The sequence below is a fragment of the Rhea americana genome, unplaced genomic scaffold (genome assembly GCF_003343005.1).
Source record: "Rhea americana isolate MKP2758 unplaced genomic scaffold, rheAme1 scaffold_24, whole genome shotgun sequence".
Lineage (NCBI taxonomy): Eukaryota > Metazoa > Chordata > Aves > Rheiformes > Rheidae > Rhea > Rhea americana.
The window spans coordinates 6628811-6643178 of NW_028186357.1; the positions used below are offsets into that span (position 1 = coordinate 6628811).

Genomic DNA, 14368 nt, shown 5'->3' on the forward strand with positions numbered 1-14368 from the left:
GCCTCTCCCTTAGGGCTCCTACACCACGGTTTAACTCACAGGAGTAGCCGCGAGACTCTCTCTTCCTTCGAAACTGGAATGCGGGTCATGAAAAACGAGCAGCTCACTTTGAAAGAAGCTAAGAARGAGATTTCCAGATCAAATAACCAGCCAAGTCCCACTGAGTCCATACTGCTTAATCTTCAGGGTATTCCTAAATTTAACTACTTTGGAATTTTTTAATAAAAGAGATGAATCGAGGGACGTAGAATAGTTACACCTGCAAATGTGCAATTGGTGAATGCATGCATAGCAGTATGAATGCAAGTGTCACTTGCCATATATTTTTATCCTCTCATAGTTTGCTATGTTCACATACCTGATGCCCTTTTTATTAATATTTCAAGACATTCATATAAGTAACATGAAAATATTTTGAAGGTGGATAGTTCTTGCTGCAGAAAACTATTCAACTCTACTCAGAAAGTTTCAAACATCTTGATAACCTAATACTTGGTTTTAATTTAATTTTTCCCAACTTAACAAAACTTTGTTCTCCTCTTTGACTCATTTCAAGAAAACAGTGCAAAAAGGTACAGAAACAGCCTGGTCCCCTTTATTTACGAAAACAAAGGAAAAATACTCAAGAATCACTTAATTCTCTCAATGACTTTTGGCTTTTAAAGTATGTCATGTTGTTAGACCAACCTCTTTATACCATAGAAAAATTAATTATACAGCATTCTTGTGGTAAAAAAGCCATATCTCAGTTTGTTTGCATTAAATATTGGTATGTAAAGAATCCGATCTGCTATATGGCATATCTAGTTTGCACGATACACATAGAAAAGCCAGTTCTGAAAGCAAGTCCTTTAGTTCTAAGACATGACAAACTCTTTATTTCCCTGAATCTGGACAGGATTGGAATCAAGATTATTGTGTTTCTCCACTGGAACTAGAGTCTTTCCCACAATGCAGCTGCCTATGTGATACCCAGAATTAAGAATAGTGTAACACTGGCATATCATCATTCCCAAGGTCTACTTTAATACAATGAAATGAAGTGGAGGATAAAACAACAACAGCTTTTTATTTTTAACTCTCAGGGCACTGCAGTAGTTGATGGCTTTGTGCATGTCTTTCCGGTCAGGAAATCATCCCATCAGGAGATGTATTTTGCTTCTTCAAATGAAGCCCTGCTCCCCGAGCCACATTTGTTCATGTACCAGCAGAGGTCCACTGCTAAGTGCCCAACCATGGCCCTTAATCATCACAGATTAAATAGGAAAMTGAAAAATTAAAGGACTCCAAACCCAGTGAACTGGGTTTGAATATGACTAATCCCATGAGACGAGTCACATACATATACAGGTAACTACTTGGAATCAGGCATTAAAGACCAACATGCAGTAGTCTAATGCAAAATGTTTTGCTTAAATGACAAAAGGTCTGATCTCTGATAGAGAAAAAGATGTTCATGCTCTGCATGTAACTGGTAATTCTCATTTCTCCAAAAGTGTAATTCTGAAACAGATCACCAACAACTCCCTGTGAGCCCTTCTGAAGCAGTGAAGCTTTCTTCTGGTTGAACCTCAGTTCAGTTCTCACTGGAGTGAACACCAAATCATCCTAATCTTAATGCAAATTGATATAAAGTCTTTTGTGCCAGTCACGAACCATTATTAGTCTTACGAGACAAAATATTTAGTCCAGAAAAGGAAATTTTTCATATTTATAGATATCAGGGGTGGGGGTGCGGGCGTGAGGAAAGAAGCTGTTAGGTAGTCTACTGGAAAAAGACAACCTCATACTCCTCCAGTTCCTGTTGCATTGTCTTGCATGGATGTAAACGCCCATCATCTAGGCTGCAGTTTTGCAGCTTATTGGGTATTTGTATAATTCTACATGTGGCGTGCAAATGCCTAGGGGTTTCTAGGGAGTATCTAGGGGATATCTAAGGGTTCTAGGTCATGACAAGATTTGTTTCTGCTAAATAAATTAAGTCATTGCAGAATAGAGGATTTTTCATTTTTGGCAATAAAAGTTACCTTAAAAAGTGCTAAATAAGTTTTGTAGAATCCTATTCTGAGTTCATTATGAAAGGAAATCTTAATCCTTTGCATTTTTAAACTATGTTTTATAGCACTGTATTGGATTACTGAGATGTTTAAAGCCAATAATCCCCAGCTGTTCCTAAGAATAGCTTTTGAAATGTAGCCATATTCTTCTGTAACAGCTTTGAGATTCAATATTAGGAAATCATAGACTAAAACATAAAATGATGTCTCTTTGAAAATAAAAGTCATTTTGCAGGAAAGAAGAGGAATAATAAGCATCCTAACTAATACGATGTGATACTTCCTTCAGTATCCACCTTTGAAATCATCACAGAAGGGAAGGATTTTCACCAGAATTTGGTTTAATTTGCACTCATTCTAGAAGACTGAAATTGCTGTTCAGTGCACCTCATACAAAGCAGTAGAAAGAAGGAAGACAACTTAGCACATTATGAACCAAATGATATAGAAATAGGCCTGAGAGAGTGATATTAAAAGAGTTGGGAAATGAAAAATGTCTGTAAACAGAGTTTCAGTTTACTTGCTGCCCTGGGGAGATCCACTTAAGATAAATGTGACAGAGGCTGTCTGTTTTTAAGCATAAACTCTACAGGAAAACAACAAACATAAGAAAGATAGTCTTATTAAAAAACATCGTGATTGATAGAGTCATCTGAAATAATGCTAAGCCCTTGGAAGAATTTGTTTTAAATAGTAATTGTGTTCTTGCCCATCCCAACCAAATCGGAATTCTTGTAATTTYCTATACATTCAAAACTCAGAATAGCTGCAGCCTTTGTAAACTCCAGTTCCAATATAGTTTGCTGTTGCATAAGTAAGTGGTTATAGATAACACTCTGAGGAGGAAAATAGATGACAACTATAGTCAAGTTACTTCCAGCTACTAAATGCTGTGTTCACACATTAAGCCAATCCTGAATCTAGAACAACAAAACATTATTTTAAAAAATTATTTTACTTCCAAAGGGGAGCAAAAAAAAGAGGAAATTATTTCTAGAAAATTTCTGAAAGGAGAATGCACTGCACAATAGGCTATTCTGTTAGATGTATAATCAATCAGTTTTTTCATATGGTCAAGGCCTCCCTCTATAAATTGTTTTGCCACTTGGAATATAATTCTACTAGACTTCTTGATCCCCTCGTTCCCCTTCAACTTGGTCTCCCTCAAGTAGAAAGTTTCTGATAAAAGATCGCCACTTCAGAACCACATGCAAGCCACCTTGAAAAGACAGCAGTTTGTCCAAGTCTAGCAACCATTGTGACCGTCATTTAGAGAGGTTCACATAATYAGATTTTCTGTAACACTTATCTTTATAAAACTTGACAAGCTAGTGAATTACTCTTTCTCATTCTCAGATACATTTGCTAGAGAAAGAAAGGTGAGGGCTAAAAATCTGCTGAAAAAGCCTCCTCCTTTTCTCGATGATCACTGCATTTCAGAGGGAATACTTCCACTTAACTTAAAAAAAAAAAAAAAAAAAAATCATTAGCTGCAACCTTCCCTTCAGCTTCCTGTGCATCCTGGCCAGCTCTGACCACAGATCTGAGGAGCTGTCTGTGGTTTCACTGTTCCAAGTGATTAGATCCAAAACTGCAAGGGCTAAAATGTAATTCCCAATATTATGCTACTAAAAAGAATGCAACAAGAGCATCAGGTGCTGAGCGTATAAAGAGACAGGCTGGCCAGCTTGCAATTAAAATGTGTTTTTCATGCAAGTGAGTGGTACATTTCCAGAAAAGGGCAAATATTTCAATATATTTTACACAGACATAATTCATTCCAAGTTAAATCTGTTTATTATATATTTCATACTGACCACATGAAACAATTATACATCCCAGAGATTATGGCCTGGCACCACTTCTGATCTGCAATTATGGATTTTGATAAAACATTTCTATTTTTTTCTGATAGAAACCATTAACAAGAGTTTCGAAGCATTAGCTTGCTACAGTTGGAATGATGCTCGTGTCCTAAGGCATAAAGCAGAAAAGGCAAATTTTAAATACTTTGAACCTACTGCTGTTCTTGCACAGAAGCTATAATTTCAGAAAGAGCTGTCCCATAATGGCATACATGTGAAATGGTCAAAAATGGGCATTTCTTTAATTAGATTAGTGTTATTCATGGTTAAAACTGTAAATCAGATATGATTAAATATATTCTGAAAGTGAATTATATGTTTTGGAGATATGAAAATCTCTAGCTTTTGCCTTAACTTCCCTGATGTCAAAGGGACCGTCACTTTAATGGTGCAACAATCAGGAACCATGGCATAYATCTGCATCCTTGATCATTTATATCAACGTCTTTTTTAATCAACAGGACCGTATAAAACTATTTGACTGTGAATGAATATGTGACCACTTCAGTAAAGCTTTAGCTTTCAAATTAATAAGAGCTAGTTTTCTCTCTGGTGGAGACCAGTGAAGTGTTACTCAAATACAGGCTTGTGGAAGAAGAAGAAAACAATCTGACGCTCGGCGTAACTGCTGGGTAGAGAACACTATGATTTTTGTATGGAATGATGTTAACACGAGGCAGGTACAGGGGAAAAATTTACATTTATAGAAWACAAAATAGAGACCAATAATAAAATTGAAAGAACTAATTTGTATGTGTATATAAAAAGAAAACTGAAACTTCATTTAAAAGAATTAGATTAGGTAACTTTTTCATATCAAATATATTCTACTAAAGTTCAGCATATTTTCTACTAAAATGTTCTTTTCAAAAAGTTGCTGAGATGATAGTGCTATTTCAATCCATCCAATTTCCTTTTTACTAAAAAGTCTTCCATAATGGTAATTAAATAAATTGCTCTTGGAGTAATTATGTTTTTTCTTCTGGAAAAGAACTATTAGCGTGAAGAGATATGAGAGAGTCTGTCACCAAACAAAATCTTTCTAAATACATTTGTGCTTGTTACATTTATTGGAAGAAGGCTGGAGCACTTATAAAGGTTGGACCTTTTCATTTTTTTTAAAAGGAAATTTCTACCTGACAGTTGAAATAGGAAACAAACTAAAATGACTGCTGACAGTCTTGGGAATGCAGAAAGAAAGAAAATGGAAGTTGTGAGTCAATAGAAAGCTTTTAAAGACCACGTGTGGTAAGCCCTAGAGAGCTAGTGTGAACTAGAAGTCCAAATCACATGTTAGAGGCAAGTGAGTGGTGGACAAGACGAAGATGAGTGAAAGCCTAAGACTAATGGGTCTTAGTGCATTGCATAAAACAGCATTCTCCGTGCACGTACTCATACATCATGTTTTGAAAGAGAATGAGACTTGTACTATAGCTCTGTTAAGGCGGTTCTGTGCATGGTAATTCATCAAACACCTCTAACCTCTATGAATTGTATCATCCTAGAGTGAAATGAGATGCTTCTACATTCTTAATACGTAACTATGCTTCATCTATACTTCTCTTGCTTACAAGTCAGGCTAAAATGGTTTGTTGCAATATGTGTGTACTATGAACTGAATTATGTCTTTTTCCTCAGATTTTTAAACTTAGTTAAAGATTCTCCTCCTACTTGTGGAAACCGACCATATATGTGCTACAAAACCTGCGGCATGCACTGAAATAGCCACCAGAATGGACACAGCCCTCCATGTCTTGTTCTCTGGGCTAGTCTAGTATCTCAGACTTCACAGGACTTTAATGCAACATTGATGCTTCTTAGTTTTGCTCACATTACAGAGAACCTGGAGTTTTTCCTCCTAGAAAAGCCAAGGTAAAACTTCAGTGGGTATCTGGTTTTCTGTGTGTATAAAGCTGAACGTTCTTATCTTCCTTTTTGCTTTAAATCCCTTTGGTAAATAGTATGAGGATAATCTCAGAGGCTAAAGACTAAACAGTATAGATGAGTATTTGAATTTCTTTATGGTGTCTTTACAGTATCACATCCAAGGATAACGATACAGTCCCCTTATAGATGCTAACTCTGTACTTCTTTGCCACTCAGAAGATGAAAAGACTGTGCTTTGAGCTCAGAAACTCACAAGAGTGAGGAAAAGGGAAGAAAGAATGATTTGGTACTCTTTGTCCTTCAACTACAATCACAAAATAGCTTCCTGGAAATCCAATGGTCAGAGAGAATAAAGCACGAGCCAGGCACCAGCTGGAGAAACTGGATCCGGGGATTCATCCAAGAACTGGAAACAGACAGCCATATCTCTTGTTTAAATGTAATGGCTGTCAGGGTAAGCATTGCCTTAAAAATGCAATGTGATTTTTTTCAAACTCTTTGTGCATATTTTGTGGACCCCTTCAGGCTTAAGCTTCTGTAAGTGAGCTTAGCATTGGGCTCAAGGAATGATAAATGTATAAGCAGTAAGAACTCATTTTGTATGTCACGTGCAGGCATTTATGTTGTACTATGCTACCTGTAAACATGACTGTAACTAAACCCAACTGTAATACACCAACACAAATGATTATATGAGACTACGAATATGAATGTTTACTAAATGCCTATCTATTAATGGAGTTTCGTTAAATAGTATAAAAGAAACTCCCATGCAAAAGCAACACAAACTCGTTAAATTTTCAGAGCCTTGTAACCCAGTAAATCTGGTGTTACTGCTTGCAACAGGCCAACTGCTTTGTGTTAAGCTAACAACAAAGGCCTCAGGACCTGTCAGGCTTTGTCTCGACTTCTTTCCACCTCCCTGGAGCTTGGTTTTATTTAGTTTGTTTGGTTGTAACAGGTTATCTAAGGACCAGATGACTATTGTCTAATTTGTTTTGACTTTTTGCTTAGCTTTGTGTGACTGTGTGATGTAATACTGGTTATTACATATATATTTGTTATGAATACATGGCAATAACAAGTAGTTATTCTGTGCAGAATGAACTATCTATGACCCTAGAATAAAATGCAGCAGTGGGTAGTACAGGCATGTGGATGACATTAGAAACTTTGAAAATCCATGTACAAGCTGACACTGGAGGCCCCAYGGCCAATGGTCAGTTCCTGGCCATCAGAAGAATTGCAAATTTTGAAGCTGCTCCAAATCAATTTTAGGAATAACAAAGAGAACAATGGGCAAACTATTCAATATATATAAAAACACACGTTACATAATAAAATGGGATGTAATGTGAAACTGGAGAGCAATGAAGACAGAGCAAGGTACAGAGCGTGTTAGCAAACATMCAGAAATGGCTCCAGGTGGATTCTAGGAGGAGGAAGAAGAAACTGTCATAGTCACCGTGCTCCTCACGGGATGCCGATAAGTTGGGTCTCCCACCGAAGCCATCACCCAGAGAGAGGCAGCAGAAGAGCGTAACACCACAGAAAGGGTTAATACTAGAAAGTTTGCATTCATCAGTCTTAACCATGTAGCATATGCACCACGTAACTGGACAAACAATTCTTTGGTTAGACTGCTAAGGCTTTAACTAGACTAATACTACATTCTTGGCTTTGCATGTAAGGTTTCTTCCTTTAGCCTGAAGAAAGTGTAGTGTAATAAACTGATTCAAGCAATCTAGTCTGTAATTTGGAGGTAACAAGCTGGTAACTGCTAACAGGCAAAGCAGTTCAGTAGGACAAAGGATGATACTGCCAACCATATGTGAGCTCAGTTACGTTAATGAAAATGGAGTCTGCTCTGGCAGGAACTAATAGGGGGTGAGGAAGAGGAGTTTAATCTGGATAATGAGGGCCAAGAGACCACCATTCTCAGTTTAGGAGAGTTGTTTTGTGACAGTTTTTAAAAATCTATTAGCATACTATTCATTGCTGAGAAGTTTTTCCATTTAAATATTTAACTGATCTTTAGATTTGTTAACTGAAAGCACTTTTTGAGCAAATCAAATTGCTACAGATCTCCAAGGGGGGGGCGGGGGTGCAGGGAGGGCCATTCCATTTAATGCTAGGTTTCTTGAATACCCAAGTATTGTACTATTTTGTTTATCCTGCAAGAATGCAGCAAAGTAGCAGTAAGCACCGGGTCACTAGCTTTACTGTGAAGTAGCACAATACAGTCTTTGTTGAGCTCTCCTTGGAGTGACTCATTGTAATTCATTGAAAGACTCCCCTTCGCTGTGATGGTGGTGTTCTCTCCTGTGTCTCCTGTAGGGCAGAGAGGGAGAGAGGATAGAAGTGGTACCTTTTAACATGTACAGTAATGAAGTTTGCAGTTAGTATCCAAATAGTTGAAATAGAGATAGTTTCCAGTCTTGAAATGAACAGCTCATTAGTGAGTCCTACACGTTTGTACAAATCCATTCGCCCCAAAAACGAAGTATCCTTCTTGCCAACATACTGCAATTCACATGTGTTGCCTGCAGTGAAAGTATGAAAATAACTCAGGAGGTCTAGGGAGAGGCTTTCGGTTGGTTGGTTGTTTTTGCTTCAGTGCAGCTTCATTTCACAAAATATAGCTTATAGCATGAAACTACGCCAACATAGCTTGGAGGCCTTTCAGAGTGACCAGACTTTCAACATTACATAACCTGTTTTTCTTTTTCTTTTTCTCCTTTTTTTTTGGGGGGGGGGTGGGGATGAGAAGGGAGGATGAAAGGCCAAATATGCAAGGTTATGTGTTAATATTAGGTACAAAACTGTATAAAGTAGTTTTTCTGGGATCAGACCCCAGAAACATCACCCTTTGGTATCTTAGGCTGCTGTTTGTAAGAGGAAATTGTGTTCATAAACAGAATCAGAAAATACCCAAGAGGGTCAGTCCTGTATTTGATTTCCAAACATTATATTGGCTCAYACTTCCTATGTTCTGCTCTCTCCTGTTATCCACTGAATTCATTAGAAAGTTTTGGCTACTGGCCAAAAGAAATGGTTAATGCATTGCAGAGCCTATATTGTTTGAAACATCTTTTGAGACAAGAATTTACAGCACTGCTATAATAAAACTCAGATTTCAGCATTAAAGTACAAGTCTGTGTACTTGCCACACATACTAGTATTATACAGAAAATGGGAACCATGAAACTCTGAGGAAATTAGGAAAATATGCAGTAACATCTAGAAAGATGCCATTAGGACTTGGTTATACCTTTAAGAACAACCTTAAGCAAGAGATAAATCACATATGATGCTGCACAGGGATCTGCAATGGACCTAAGAAAAACGCTGTTGAATCACAAATCCTTTGTCCTTGCTTTGCACTGCAGGATAGTAATCTTAGACTGATCTAGAGAGCACTTACTACCTTAGTTGAGAAAAGACAGGACTGAGTCCGGACTCAGCCCTCACTTAGTCCCTTCTGTGCCTCTGCCAGGCTCTCAGAAGGTTAATTTTCTCTCTGATGTAGCTCTGTTTAGTGTACTTTATTCTATTCTATTTTATATTATGCTTGTTATTATGCATTCAAAGTAAAATGAAATATGTGYTTTCCATCCCAAAGAGTACATATTAATCTTCTGTAGGAATTGCAAAGTATTGCTTTTATGAACAAGAAAGAGTACAGCTCTTTTGTGTAAAGGAGTAGAGGTATAGACTTTGCCTAAAACCATGGAACAAACCTTCGTTTATGAGACAGAGGAATCATTTTTATTCTACTACATGAATTCATTGGGCTGCCACAGGCCAGTCATAATCTGTTATTGTTTCCCTGCAACCTTGTACTATTAATTTTTCTTTTTAATGAACTGTCCAGTCTAGTTTAGCTATGGGAACGATGATGGAGTTGCAATATAAATGGTTTATGTCATGCCTTTGTCAAAAGGCTTTCCCCTACAGCACCAGAATATAATTGAAAAGCCATTTTAAAATAATGTAACTGAATGATTGCAAATGCAGGTTGTCAGGAATAAAGTGGGAAAATCCTATGCATTATACTAGATTTTATCAGTCACAACTCGTGTGACTTTATTAGTGTTTATACAGATTAGTAAAGCCACATAAATCACACATGTCTACATGGCTTTATTACTGTGTACTCCTGAGAGACAGTGACTATATTTTTAAGTTGTTGTTCTTCAACTGTGACTAACCATGCAGTAATTGTTTGGTTAAATGTCTCGGATGAATTAAATCATTAAATGTTTTCTCTTATAGCATACAGAATAAGTGCATGTTTGAGAGAGCAAATTAACTTCTGAGTAGAATTAAAGACAAGGGGGTTTTTGTATATGAAACCTTGAAGGGCTGAGTATCCAGTAGCCTTTTTATATGTACTATATATGCAAGAAGAATACTTTTAATTTAGTTCTCTCTTACACTTTTTTTCTAGCCCTGGATCATATGCTCATTCTTGGAGGCATTATGGTGAATGTTTTTAAATATATAATTGCATTATTATTATTATTATTATTATTATTATTACTGTTTACTATTATTACTATTACTACTATTTATTACTATTGCTATGAAAGCCCAAAGACAGTTACTAGAAAGAAAACTTACTATAGTTAAAGCTGACATCACTTTTCTCAATATAGTATGCAGTAAGTTCATTACATCGGTGGTTTGAAAATTTCCATCAGAATTGCTTTTGAAAGACTTGGATTTGATTTTTGTTTCACACTTCTCACCTTCAAAATAACTAGTGAAATTTCATCAGAAACATTAGATATATGCATTCACTAGAACATGTATTTCACAACTAAAACCAAAATTTTTAACTTTGTTCTGATTCTCAAGGTCTTGGATTTGGGATTTTTTTTAGCCAATGTACCAATCTTTCCATGCCTTTTCCCCTCTTATGGCCCGTGTGCTCATTTTGTGCTGTGCAGTCTCTGCCTTTGCTTAGCAGCTCTCACGTCTTGTGGGAAGCTCAGGAGTTTTTCACGGCACAGCCCAGCCAAGGCTTTCCAGCCCACTGGGCAGAGCGTATGGCAGCCCAGGTACAGTTCCCAAAAGGCTGGGAGAAATGACTGTTTGATGAACCAGTTGTTTCAGCATTTGAGCTGAAACCAACTTTGGATCAACAAGATATGAATTTCAATTCAGTTCCAAATCCGTTGTTCCGAATAACAAATTACACATTTCAACAAAATCAAGATTCTTTCAATCAGATTTTTTAAATTCACATAAATAATGTTCTACTAAAAAACTGATGGGAAAAATTAAAATATCCATATTATGAGGTATTGAGGTTATAAGATCTAGTGCAGTATGAACATATTTTTCCCACTTACTGTCTTAGAGATGTCTAGTTGACTTATAACAAAATAATGATTCTTCTTTGGTATCTGTTTGAACAGGATACATGCCTTATAACTATTCTAACAATATTTCCAAAGGTGTTTTAGCTCAAGCAATTCTTGACGAGTACCAGCACCAAAAAGACAAGGTAGCAAATTCRTACTCCAGCTTATGAAACTGAGTATCTGCCATGAGACCGACATGAGCAAATTGTTCTTCTTAATATTTCATCCTTGGATTTGATGCACTTTGCTGTGTCATTCCACTAAAGTCAAAGAGGTTGCACTCATGTATGAATCTCTTTCATTTAGACGACTAATAATGTACACAATAAACAAATGCCTGAGAAATAATTTTTATTTATGCAATTAAAGTTTCTCTTCAGTTACTGAATATAGAAAATTAAATTCTGACAGTTTATTTCCTTTTGTGTGGATCTGCAGCATAAGCTTGCATGTGTCTTTTCCCCATTTACAATATATATTGCTCAACTCTTAAAGCCTCAAAAGATTGCTACCCAGAATATCAAACCTTTTTCCACCTTACTGTGGAAAAGCTGTAGGCTGAAGTTGAGAATTCAGAAATTCAGGTCTTAAAACTTATATAAATGATTACTCGTACAGAAATGAAGTGAGATGCGCAAAATAGGTCAAAGCAGGTAATTGGAAATTTAACTCTGTTCACATATATAGGCCTCACTAAATGTGCTAGCACTGTAATAAGACAGGGTGAGTCTAACTGAAAATTAAACTTCTCTTCACATGGCATTTGTGCAGAAACAAAGCTATACAATGATTTCCTTCCATGATCTACTTCATATGCCACTAACAGCATGTTTTTCCTGTTAAGGTGTAAGTTTACTATGTAAGAATTAAAAACAAATTATAAAAAGGATGTTATACTTGAATGAGGCAATTTATACGTCATACAAGCCTGAATTTATCTATCCARTAAGTGAAACAAAGTTTCTCAGCCTATTTAATCTTTAATTATGCCAGCATTCCCTATTTGAGGTTCCATGGACTGACCCTTTATTCATACATAATGCTTTACAAAGTAATATATATGAAAAGAAACTTATCAGTTGTGCCTCCTCCCTTTAGAATTTAGGTGTGTGTATATATATATGTGTGTATGTATATATATATATATGTATATGTATGTGTATGTACATACATATACTCCAATGCTCCAATAAATATAAATATTCCAACAAACATAAGGAAGAAATCTTTTGTCAGGATACAGCTACTTAATGAAATTCTGGCTACTAAGTAGCCAAGCCCATGTTATAGCTCCAAATAACCTCAGTACTGCCTTTCCTTCTATACTGTTTTCTTTGTTCCATTAACAATAGTTAAACATGAATATTTACCTTGTCAACTGTTTGATTATGTAGATACTATARCAGGAAATTTGCATTCCTGAACAGGCACAGCTGGAAACAATTTAAGAGAAAAAAAAATCCTTCAAAAGAAGAGAAGACAAGTAAGAAGCATATGGATGCCCAGGTTTACATGATAATCAACAAAAGCAGTGCTTGTTCCTCCTCTTTGCGAGGAGGCACTTCACATCCCAACCAGAGCGAGCACCCTACAGTCACTCTGCGGGAAGCTTTCTTTTAAAAATGATTTCCTCTAACTCTGAAATGTAAAAGAGTCTACAGAAATAGACCTGACAGCTTCTCAAATAAGACATGAAAAAAAGCTTGAGTAGGGACCTGGTTTGTTAAATTCACTTATCATCTCATGTACTAGTGAGAGTGGTGGATCTTCAAGTTTTCTTTAAAGGTTACACTCTACAGTCCTTTAATTTGTTAAAATTGGAAGTGCAGCTCCGAAGTCAAGAACAAGAAGAGCAGAACTAGGCCTGAACTAAACCATGAAGTGAGATACAAAAATGAATGTAGAACAGGCAAAGTAAAACAGCTGCAACAATAGTTACGTAACTGTGCATGGAGGGGACGCTCAGTCAAAGAGAAGACATAACTGATTTAATTTTTGTTATGTCTTTTTGAAACCTATATAGGAACTTGATACCCAGTCAGGAAGTCTTCCATCAGCTCAAGTTTYCTTTAACTTCATTCTCTGCTGACAAGCTGTGTCTTTACAAGAACTGAGCATTGTCTGCTAAATTTGGCCCTGGAGTTGACTGAATGACAGCCTAAGAATCTCACACGCTGTGCTAGCGCTCTTCGTGGCTAAGCAGCAAAGGAACTTGCAGGTATCCCAGCTTTCTAGGTGGAGTGCTCTTGGTTTCACTGACAAATACACTATGTTGGAGCCTGCAGTACACCTTAGTAAGTCAGTTCATGCTATACACACACATCCTATATAGCTGGTGGCAAGGATGCTGTGCTATACAGCCCATTTGGCTGCCAGAAATAAGATAATCATTCAAGGACATTTCCACAGAAATGAAGCATCTGTCAAGAAGGACTCGAGCACACAGAATGCAAAACCTGTGAATAAGTCAGCTAGACAAAGAGCTTTAATATCCTGGCTTTGTACTCTATCTTAGAAAATTCAGATGGGATCATGTATTTGACTCTGAAAAACTACAGTATTTACATATCCATTATTATCTATTGCATTTAATCTGTTTCCTTGTTAATTTTAGAAAAGCAGGAATACTTCTATAGACGGAGAGTTCTCACCTCTGAGAAATCATTGGTTTCAGTAACAGCACAAGAAAGTCACGGAGGATATGAAAAATTAAAGGCTATCATAGCAGCATATAGCCTTTTCAGGTTTAGGGTTTCCATTACTGCCCTTTTTCCACACTTTCTGCAATTTCTTCTCTGAAGCCTAACAGTCACCATTAAATTCATTTTCTAACCCCAATCTGAGCATTCTTTGAAGCTTTGTGGTTACACAAAACATTGTTGGTGAGTTAAAACAAATTTGGAATTAATCATTCATTTACATATAGGCCTAGAATAAGAAAAGTAAGAAATCTTTCTGACTGATGAAATAAAGGTACAAGCCTATCTATTAGAAAGTTTCTTACATTCCTCCTCATAAATGCTACATTTCTGAGTTTTCCAGGAGTTTTCTCATGTTTTAAACAAGAAATTAAATGAATGTGATCCAAAAAATGCCACTTATCAAACCATGCTCTACAGACATAGCAGAATGGCCAGAGTCCTACAGCATCAGCTCCCCTGAACAACAATTAAGACCAACGGATACACTC

The 14368-nt window shown here is 36.6% G+C and overlaps 1 protein-coding gene across 1 annotated transcript in view; it reads right to left on the reverse strand.

Annotated features, from left to right (window-relative positions):
* The window catches only part of CDH11 (cadherin 11), a 68500-nt gene that overhangs the window by 26535 nt on the left and 27597 nt on the right, over nt 1-14368 (reverse strand). The gene's annotated exons all lie outside the window — the stretch shown is intronic.